Consider the following 9039-nt stretch of genomic DNA (forward strand, 5'->3'; position numbering starts at 1 on the left):
CTTCTTTATCTAAAGGAGTGAAGAAACCTTGTGTCTTCTTTGGTGAGAAAGGGGAGAATCCTGGCAGCTATGTCTGAATGCCATATGTGATAATCTGAATGTATTTCCATGGTTTTGGCCTAGCTAAGCCCCTATTGGGGTAGGGGAGGAAGGGGAGGTATGGAGCTGTGCCAGCTGCAGGTGCAGCTTTCTTCCCGCCACATGGGGATCAGGACCTGTCCTGATCCCCACATAGTCAGGAGAGCTGTCCCAGCAGCTGGGATTGCTGCATGTCATCTACATGGAGATCAAGTTGCGACCTGATCCCCATGTGTCTGGGAGAGCTGTTCCTGCTTGCCAGGGATGTTGGCTACCAGCTCCATGGGGATCCGGACCCTTCTAATTCCCACATGACTCCCCAAACATGGATGGCTCTCCTGGCCATGTGGGGATCAGGATCAGGAGCGGTGCTCCTTGCCAGCCCCCGAGCAGGCACCTGTGGGAGCCTGGAGCTCCCCCTGGTTGCTACAGGGGAGCAGAGCAGGGCAGAAGCAGCCCTGGACTGAGCTGCTCCTGTCAGGTGCAATTTGCTCCTGACAGGGGTGCTCATGTAGACATGTATCCCAGAGTGCTTTAATGAGCCTGAATTTTCTGTAAAGAAAATGCCTAGAGGCCTGTAAAGAAAATTCAGGCGTATTAATTGTATGTGTAGATGCGCCCAGTGTATATAAATAGTCAAGAGTTCCTATCTACAAAAATGCACTATTGATGATGCAGGCATGGATGTCACATTATTCTTCATGTATTTATAGTTTGAGCATACTTAAGAGTTGTAAATTTCTTTGATATAAAGAACTAAATTAGGCCATGACTGACAGGAAGCCAGGGAAATAACTATTCACTCTTAGTTGAACTCATAAGACTTGCATTAATTATCACTTCTGTAACTGTGGTGATCTGCAATTCTGACTCAGTTTTTACTCAATCTCTGCTCAAGACAAACTCCCACTGATAACAACAAAGAACAAGACCATTATGTGAGTGCATAGTACCCGGTAAACGTACAGAGAACTGGCTAACAATGCTGAAGCTGGCCTTGTCTTGTTTACCTCTAGACCAAGTATGGGCAAAGTATGGCCTGTAGGCCTGATCTGGCCTACTACTTGATTGGATCTAACCTGCAGCTGCTCCCACAGTGCATTGCATGACTGTTGAGCTCTGTCTGCTCCTGCCCAAGGCAACCCACACCATACTCATGTCCACACCTGCCCCATACCCACTAACAGCACTGCTCTGACCCTGGCCCTGGCCTCAACCCCAGCCAGTGCACATAGCCTCCTGACAGGGCTGCCTTTCACCCACTCAGCCACCCACAGGTAGCCGCCCCAGGTGGCTAACTGGGTGGAAGGCAAGTGGAAGCTGGAGCTGGAGTCCTGTGCACTGGAACAGGAGCTGTCCAGCTGCAGCTTCACCTGCTGCACTCATCCCCTCTCCCCTCCTTCCTTCCTCTCCCCCACTTCTGCCACCCTCAGCTGGCTCCTGGTACCTAGCACGCAGGCAACCTCTCTCCATATGTGCGCACCCCCACACACACACCCCCACCCTCCCCCACACAATATACAGGAGTAAGACTTTATTTTGAGGTGTTATGCAATTACTTCTATTTACCCTACTCAAAAAAACATAAATCAGGACAAAATTATTTTTTGAAATAAAATTAAAATACATTAGAGTGGGTGTTTGCTTTTTAGTATATGATTTTTTATCTGTAATTTGTTAAAGTGATATCTTCTGAAAGATTTTATGTGTGCAGACCTCAACAGATCACCAAAACTCTTTAAATGGCCCACCAGCCAAACTAATTGCTCACCCCTGCACTAGACCTTTCACAGTCTTCCATGAACTGGTTATTACATTAGTGGAACTTTATCCTTCCATTCTACATTGGTCATCTGCTATTATAAGACCAGGTTCTTTAAACAGAGGATCAAGGAAGTTTTCTGCTACAGACAGTCTAGAATAATATGTTCAAATTTGAAATCTACGGCCTGATTGAAAGCAAGTGTCCTTTCAAAGAATTTAGATGCATTCTGTATAAAAAATACTAGCCACACTGAGATCAGATAGAAAACCAGTATCCCATCCAGACTATGCACCTTCTAACATCTTGACCCAAAGCATCTTATATTCTTTTAGTGCCTGCTAAACACAGATCTGGTATAAGAAAGTTACACTTGCTGAAATTAAATCTGATTAACCCAAACACTCACCTACCGGATGTCTCCTGTTTTAATTCAGTTAGCTAGTGTAGTCTGTTTCACTTGCTCAGATACCTGTATGATAGGGAATGCATGAGGTTTGACATTTAATTAAATTACATAATACACATTTGTATATTTGCATCTCATCATAAACTTCCACTTCCTGTCCAAAACAGTGTCAAGAGTAGAACATATAACTGCACCAAGTATGGCAGCTGTGGCTGGGGATGCTGACCATGGCTGAAACGTGTCAAGCAATGTTTGGGTGATATGATATGTGATCTGGGAAGCAGCTGTCTGGGGACTGGATAGATGGATGGGGGTGCTGGGATAGTTGGGAAGTGGGTGTTTGTTTGTTGTTCCAGTGAAGGGACAAGGACTGCAGGCAGCAAGGAGGGAAGCTGAGGGTTTCCCCTCCTGCTGCTGCTGCTGTTGCTACCACCAAATTCTCCCAGCTGTTCCTTCATGGCTGGGATCTCGAATAGCAGCCAGCAGGTATCTGGCTCCCTGCTCAAGAGATGCTAAAATAACCCCAGGTGGCCAAAACACAGGGCATGAAGATCCCCATTGCCTCCCCACAGCTCCTCTGTTTGTGATCCCATTGAAACATAGAAATATGGAACATGAGGTTGATATTCCTATATGCATATCATGATGTGTGTGCTCTCTAGACTGGACTGCCAAACATCACCCAGATTTATCATGCAGAGCACTACAGAATCATATTTTACACACTAGTCCCTGCACCACAGACCTGATACTCTGGCAGGTAATCCTGCAAATGTTTGCAGGAACTTTGAGACTGGCCTTGCACCTGAGGGAAAGACAGCAGGAAGAATAATGAAGCAGAATGTTTGTGACTGGTAACATTCAACCAGAAAGACAACTTTCAAGCATGTTCAACATAGATACTGTCTACTGTTACAGAATTTTGACATGCTGATTAACTATGTGCATTACATCTAGGAGTGTTTCTTTCTCTGAGCTGTTTAGGGGACCAGCTGACCTCTCCATGACCTTGAGATTCAATCAAGCAATGATGTGAATTTTAAAGCACATCACACGCTACTTGCCCTGTGAAAGGAAGACCCAGCTTGCTTATGAAACTGTGCAATTACTGCATGCTGTATCTAGGTTATATCCTTAATTCAAAAGAGCATAAATCCTATTGGCCACTGGGAAGAGATTAGAAACAGAGCTAAACAGCCAATGTATCTAATTCTTTATGATAATGGGCCTGTGCAAAGTTCCTGTCCATTACTTACTTCCACTAAATATTGTGGGCTATATAAACAGCACATAAGAGTGCAAAGGACCTTCAGGACATATGTAATTACATTCTATGAATGCTACATCATTTCTTCAATCTGGCATTTAGGGAGTGCCTTATCTTCCTAAATCATACACAGCAAGGAATTGGACTGTTTCTTTCAAAATAATGCTTTTGAAGTTAGACTGGAGATCAAGTCAGGACTTGACTTGCATGAAAACAGATTGTTACTAAATACTTAACTTAGCAGCTCCTAAATGCTCCCTTAGGATTCAGACCATATTGTCCTAGATACTGTAAAAATACTAAAGACAAGATCCTGTACCAAAATGCTTTGTATTATGAAAAAATAATTAAGGACAAAGGGCATGTCTACACAAGATTCTTAAATCCACATTAGCATAGTTTGCTGCAAAGTAAGCATGCATGTCTACATGTGCACATGCTTACTTCACAGTAAATGTCCCTAATACTGAGTAAGTTTGGTACCTGCAAAAGCAAGTAGCAAATGTACTCAGGATTAGTAACAGCACCATAGTGCTTGTGTAGACGCCTGGCCGGAAGCAAAATCTGCTCCCAGTTAGCAATCCATCAAAGGGCAGGAGATAGCTCCCTGCCCCCAGGGAGCTGCCACAGGAGCCTGGGCAGTGACTATGTCCCTCTGCCCTGGCAGCAGTGATCTCTACACTCCCTGCTCCCAAATCAGGATCGGGGAGTGAGGGCTGGGAAATCCCTACTCCGCCATCATGACTGGGGAGTTGGGAGACCCTTATTTCCTAGCCTGAGCTCCACAGGTGCAGGGCTCAGGCTAGGAGACCCTTATCAAGCCAACACTTGGAGATAAGGGTCTCCCAGCCTGAGCCCCGCAAGCCCTGTGGAGCTCAGGCTGCAAGACAAGAGTCTCCCAGCCTGAGCCCCACGGTCATGGGGTTCAGACTGTGAGATGAGTCCCCCAGCACTGGCCCCGCAACTGCAGAGCTCAGGCTCAAAGATAAGAGCCTCCCAGACCAAGTCCAAGACCATGGAGCACAAGCTGGGAGATCAGGATCTCTCAGAACAGGAGTTGGCACTGAGAGCTCCCTGCTGGTGAGGACTGGGGAGCTTGTTCCCTGCCCAATTCCATGAGCACAGAATGGGGAGGGGGGGGACTGTTGTAAAAAGTTCCCCAGCCTGTTCCCTTCCCAGTTCCACACTGATGGAGGGGAACAAGCTCCTAGCCCCCACCCTGCATGTCCAGGTAGGGACAATATCCCCCTACCCCGGTAGCAGGGAGCTTCCCCGCTCCCTGATGATCACATCATGTTGTGGCAGAGGCCCATTGCAAGGCTGCAGGGAACTGGGTGCAAATCTGCTCCCTAATTTCCACGTGTGTAGACACCTGCCCCAAAACCCTTGCTGCAGCTTATTTTACACCAGAGTAAATCTAAACCAAAGTAAATGTATGTGTAGATGCACCCAAAGGATTTTACAGATCCTCAGCACTTCTGAAAATCAAGCCCTTGGTGTAAGCCCAGGAGCTCCTGAGAGGCTGCTTTTGGAAACTTTGGCTAAATGACTCACTGTAGCTCACAGCAAGCCAGAATAAGAGTGAGAAATAGGTATCAGCCCTTTTTGTCTAATGGCTTTGTAGGCATTCACTAGTTACATCTCTAAGCACCTGAAAAAATTGTAGTTTTACATGGAAACTGAATCACAGAAAGGTTAAGTGGCTCTTTCAAGGATGGGACCAGATTCTACCATTATTAATTATACTGAGTTACTTCACAGGTAGTCATTGGGGTTTCTTGCAAAGTAACCTATTACTCTGAGTAAGAACGCCCAATGAGTCACTGGCAGAATCAGAACGAGAATCCAGGCATCTTGCTGTTAAAATAATGCTCAAACCTTAAAGCATATTACATAAGAGGGATGAAATCCTCAGTTTATCTACAAGAGAGGTTTTCCATGGGGCTCTGCCAGCTTGTCTCATTTATGGACTGGTAGCAGAGGAATGGGTGGAGAAGGCCAACTTTCTTTGGTATAGAGGTTGCAGGAGTGGTACAGTCTCTTTGGTCTGTGAACTTCTTGGCCTCCCTGCTGAGTGCTAGCCAGTGCAATGTGTCCAGATGAGTTTGTGACATGGGAGCTGATGCTGAACCACAACAAATGCTTCCTCAAATATCCATGATATAGGAATTCTTAAGCCTTCCTAAAGAGGGTTGGATTCAAACTGCTGATCTATAGGTGAAAAGGCTCCTAGATTTAGTAGTGCCCTGAGGCAGCCTGTCTCCAGAAAGTACATTTTTAAGAAAGAGGGTTGCTTTCTGGAAAGTTAGGGTCATAAATCACATCCTGACCTTCTGGATACAGGGATCTATTCTCTAGATGCATGAGCAAAATCTTGTACAACATTCTTTCAGTTTCCTTCAAGCAAACCCTATAATCAGGTGCTCAGCCTTCTTATGGGCAGGCAGTGAAACCTACCTTTTTTGCAGGTGAGGCACAGGACTGGATCTGTGTGGATTAATTTTATTTTTGCTGATGCTGTCTCTGTAACTGAGCTGGCCCAAGGGAACTGACAGATTTGCTAATTTTTTTTACGTTACCATATTTACTTGAATATAAGATGACCTTGAATATAAGACAACCACCCCAGTAATTAGATTCTATATATGAAAAATGTATATATTTATAACTTTTCATGTATAGAATAGTATTATTTGCCTCGAGTTTGTTCATCTCCCACTGACTGGCTAAGCAGCAGCCCTACAGAAAAGGACCTGGGGGTTACAGTGAACAATAAGCTGAATATGAGCAAACAGTGTGCCCTTGTTGCAAAGAAGGCTAAAGGCATATTGGGCTGCATTAGTAGGTGTGTTACCAGCAGACCAAGGGAAGTGATTCTTCCCCTCTATTAGGCACTAATGAGGCCACATCTGGAGTATTGTGTCCAGTTTTGCCCCCCTCCCCCCACTACAGAAAGGATGTGGACAAACTGGAGGGAGTCTAGTGGAGGGCAACAACAATGGTTATGGGGCTGGGGCACATGATTTATGAGGAGAGGTTTTTAAGACCTGGCTAGACAAAGCCTTGGCTGGGATGATTTACTTGGGGCTGGTCCTGCTCTGAGCAGGGGGTTCAAATAAATGACCTCCTGAGGTCCAGTCCAACCCTAATTTTCTATGATTTCTATGAGAGGCTGAGAGAGGGGATGACAGAAGGATTCTGGCTGCACTGCTTGCTGCCCCATTCGGTGATGTTTGCCAGACAATTAGCACTGGTTTCCATAATTGGAAATAGGAAAGAAAGGCATAGTTCAGCTGTGGGAGCGAAGAGGAAGTTGAAATGTATTCACTGTAGTGATTCACCATGACTTGAAAAAGTGTCAGCATTGAGGGTGACTGAGAGCAATAGGCACTACCATGCACTTTATTCAGATAAGCTGCACTAACTTATGCTTGTGGTAGGTTTCCATTGGTATTTTTGCCCAATATGGGTCATTTGTTTTTATAGTCATGCCCATTGTTGGCTACATTTAATTATCTTCATAGCTGTTTTTCATTACTGAAATCATGCTGCTTTTGGCAGTCAATGTATTTAATGAGGTTTTCATGTATGCAAGTATAAGATATGGGTTTTTTTCCCCCATGTTGATTGGGGGTGGGGGGCAGGGACCTTGCCTTGTATTTGAGTAAATATGATATTTTTAAAATTCTCAAGGGCACCCAAATCACTAGATGGATATTCTTTTATTACAGCTTGTGTGTATCTAAATACACAATAAAACACACTATGAAGACAGCTTACATTGGCCCAAATAGTAACCAGCAAAGCCAACATTAACATAACATCTAAATACAGTATTATGCAATATAAAAATCATTAATGGCTACAACCATTCTTCATGCTGATTTATCACCAAGTCCTATATGTTCCATAGAAAACACAACATTAAAAGAACAGTAAGATTTTTTGGGGCTAGTCACCTAGGAGTAAGGAAATGCCAGAATTAGTCACCCTCACAGTTTCAATTTGTTCCCCAATGTATACACAGTTTTTAATTGCATGGTTATATACTATTTTATCCCACGTGTTTCCATCTGCTTGAACTTGTAGTTTAGCTACACAGCACAGAGCTCTTTAAATTGATCTACAGGAGTAACTTATAATGGGGAAAAGGCTGTTTTTCTGGATGTAGACCTGTCTGTTCACAGGAACCGGACAGACACTTTGCCAGTGTTATGCAATTGTTTTCTATTCAGCACTAGAATGTTGGCTAACAGGATCCTTATTTTCTTTTCCTGGCATCAGAACCAGAGCACAGCCCTGTGATTATACACAGGATAATCAACCAACTAGGCTATTCTGAAAGAAATGCAGCAAAATAGAGGAGCATTATCCTTAGGGCCTGGTTTAAATCATTGGCCCAGTTCGTGGCGCACTTTAACCTTGGAGTTCCCACCGCATCCCCTGCCTTCACTGATTGGCAGAAAGCCCCCCTCAGCCTCACTGCTTGGTCCTGATGGCTGGGAGGTGAAAACTACGGTTTTAAGTATGGCATAGTTTTTGCTTCCCATCCGGTCAGCAGCAAGAGGCAGAAGGAAAAACCCGTGGTATATTTAAAACCGTGGTTTTCACCTCCCAGCCATCAGGACTAAGCAGCAAGGCTAATAGGCTGTCTCCACTAATCAGCGGTGGAGGTGTGCAGAGGGGGAACTCCAAGTTTAAAAGTATTGTCATGCTGCAAGCTGGGCCCGTGATTTAAACCAGGCGCTAATGATCAGATTTACAGATGTGGATTCTAATCCTAGCCCTTTAAGAAATAGTCTCTCAGCTGACTTACCTGAAAGACTTACCTGCAAGCCAGGTGAATGATAGCTGCTTTTGTATAGAATGGAGTATACAATCCAAATTAATATGGTTTGTGAAGTGCATGCAGACATTAACAATAGCCAATAGAACAGCTGGGTAGAACTAGTAGGCTCTTGGTTTATAACTCAGTGTACCTACCATTAAACTACAGACTATTTGGAAATGTTAGTACCATATTTTTGTTACTCTTTTACTGTCTCTGTGATATTTACCATTTACACATTTGACAAGTCTTATGGTCACCTCTGTTAGTGTTATATAAAATATAAGACAGTTGTCAGAGGGGGAGGTCAAAAACAATAAGTGCTTTTGATTCCCTGCTAAATACAGCACCACTAAAATCCTCTTATCATAGCGTGTTGTATTTGGTTGTTGATAACAGTGTTCTGTAATTGAAATCTCCTGCTGTCAATCATACACAAATCCTCATTATGCCACATAAATTACCTTTGTTGTTCATCAGAATGGCACAGTGGATTTGGTTGGCTCCTCTTACAAACTTTAATCTTGAGAATCCCATTTCATATCCACACATTGCTTCTGCCTGATGAGCTCTTTATTTCTATTGGTGATCAACAGGCTTCATGATACATACATATTCTCAGTCCATCTTTCAAAACAACCAGTCAGAAGTCAGGAACTACTGTATTTCTCGGTAAGCAGAAGAATACAGTATCT

Source organism: Alligator mississippiensis, chromosome 7, assembly GCF_030867095.1.
Source record: "Alligator mississippiensis isolate rAllMis1 chromosome 7, rAllMis1, whole genome shotgun sequence".
Classification (NCBI taxonomy): domain Eukaryota; kingdom Metazoa; phylum Chordata; order Crocodylia; family Alligatoridae; genus Alligator; species Alligator mississippiensis.